The sequence below is a fragment of the Arachis hypogaea genome, chromosome 11 (assembly GCF_003086295.3).
Source record: "Arachis hypogaea cultivar Tifrunner chromosome 11, arahy.Tifrunner.gnm2.J5K5, whole genome shotgun sequence".
In the NCBI taxonomy this organism is placed as follows: domain Eukaryota; kingdom Viridiplantae; phylum Streptophyta; class Magnoliopsida; order Fabales; family Fabaceae; genus Arachis; species Arachis hypogaea.
The window spans coordinates 49,990,451-49,992,095 of NC_092046.1; the positions used below are offsets into that span (position 1 = coordinate 49,990,451).

The 1,645-nt window shown below is 41.3% G+C and overlaps 1 non-coding gene across 1 annotated transcript; it reads left to right on the forward strand.

Annotated features, from left to right (window-relative positions):
* Nucleotides 1-1,237: 1,237 nt before the first annotated feature.
* On the forward strand, nucleotides 1,238-1,345 carry LOC112724691 (small nucleolar RNA R71). Its single transcript, XR_003163842.1, has one exon. It is a non-coding gene; the product is annotated as a small nucleolar RNA R71 (small nucleolar RNA).
* The last annotated feature ends 300 nt before the right edge of the window (nucleotides 1,346-1,645 follow it).

Sequence of the window (1,645 nt, forward strand, 5' to 3'; positions counted from 1 at the left end):
CAAAGATTCCCAGTTTCTCTATTACAGAGAGGGGCATGAGGTTTATCCCTGAACCAAGGTCACACAGAGCCTTTTCAAAGATCATGTTGCCTATGGTACAAGGTATTACGAACTTTCCAGGATCCTATTTCTTCTGAGGCAATGTCAGTTGATCCAGATCACTTAGTTCATTGGTGAACAAGGGAGGTTCATCTTCCCAAGTCTCAATACCAAATAATTTGGCATTCAGCTTAATGATTGCACCAAGGTACTTGGTAACTTGCTCTTCAGTAACATCCTCATTCTCTTCAGAAGATGAATGCTCGTCAGAGCTCATGAAGGGCATAAGGAGGTTCAATGGAATCTCTATGGTCTCTAGATGAGTCTCAGATTCCTTTGGTTCCTCAAAGGAAAACTCCTTATTGATTACTGGACGTCCCAGGAGGTCTTTCTCACTGGGATTTACGTCCTCCCCTTCCTCTCCAGGTTCGGTTGTGCTGACTATATCAATGGCCTTGCACTCTCCTTTTGGATTTTCTTCTGTATTGCTTGGGAGAGTACTAGGAGGGATTTCAGTGATCCTTTTACTCAGCTGGCCCACTTGTGCCTCCAAATTTCTAATGGAGGACCTTGTTTCATTCATGAAACTTACAGTGGCCTTAGATAGATCAGAGACTAAGTTTGCTAAATTAGAGGTATTTTGTTCAGGATTCTCTGTCTGTTGCTGAGTGGATGATGGAAAAGGTTTACTATTGTTAAACCTATTTCTTCCACCATTATTAAAGCCTTGTTGAGGCTTTTGTTGATCCTTCCATGAGAGATTTGGGTGATTTCTCCATGAGGGGTTATAGGTGTTTCCATAAGGTTCACCCATGTAATTCACCTCTGCTATTGCAGGGTTTTCAGGATCATAAGCTTCTTCTTCAGAAGATGCCTCTTGAGTACTGTTGGATGCAGCTTGCATTCCATTCAGACTCTGAGAAATCATATTGACTTGCTGAGTCAATATTTTATTCTGAGCCAATATGGCATTCAGAGTATCAATTTCAAGAACTCCCTTCTTCATAGGCATCCCATTACTCACAGGATTCCTCTCAGAAGTGTACATGAACTGGTTATTAGCAACCATGTCAATGAGTTCTTGAGCTTCTGCAGGCGTTTTCTTTAAGTGAATGGTTCCACCTACAGAGGTATCCAATGACATTTTAGCTAATTCAGACAGACCATCATAGAATATGTCCAGGATGGTCCATTTTGAAAGCATGTCAGAAGGACACTTTTTGGTCAGTTCTTTGTATCTCTCCCAAGCTTCATAGAGGGATTCACCTTCTTTCTATCTGAAGGTCTGAACATCCACTCTAAGCTTACTCAGCTTTTGAGGAGGAAAGAACTTGGCTAAGAAAGCCTTGACCAGCTTATCCCAAGAGTTTAGGCTATCCTTAGGTTGAGAGTCCAACCATATTTTAGCTCTGTCTCTCACAGCAAAAGGGAAAAGCATGAGCCTGTAGACTTCAGGATCTACTCCATTAGTCTTAACAGTATCACAGATCTGCAAGAATTCAGTTAAGAACTGAAAAGGATCTTCAGATGGAAGTCCATAAAACTTGTAATTCTGCTGCATCAGAGAAACTAATTGAGGTTTCAGCTCAAAATTGTTTGCTCCAAT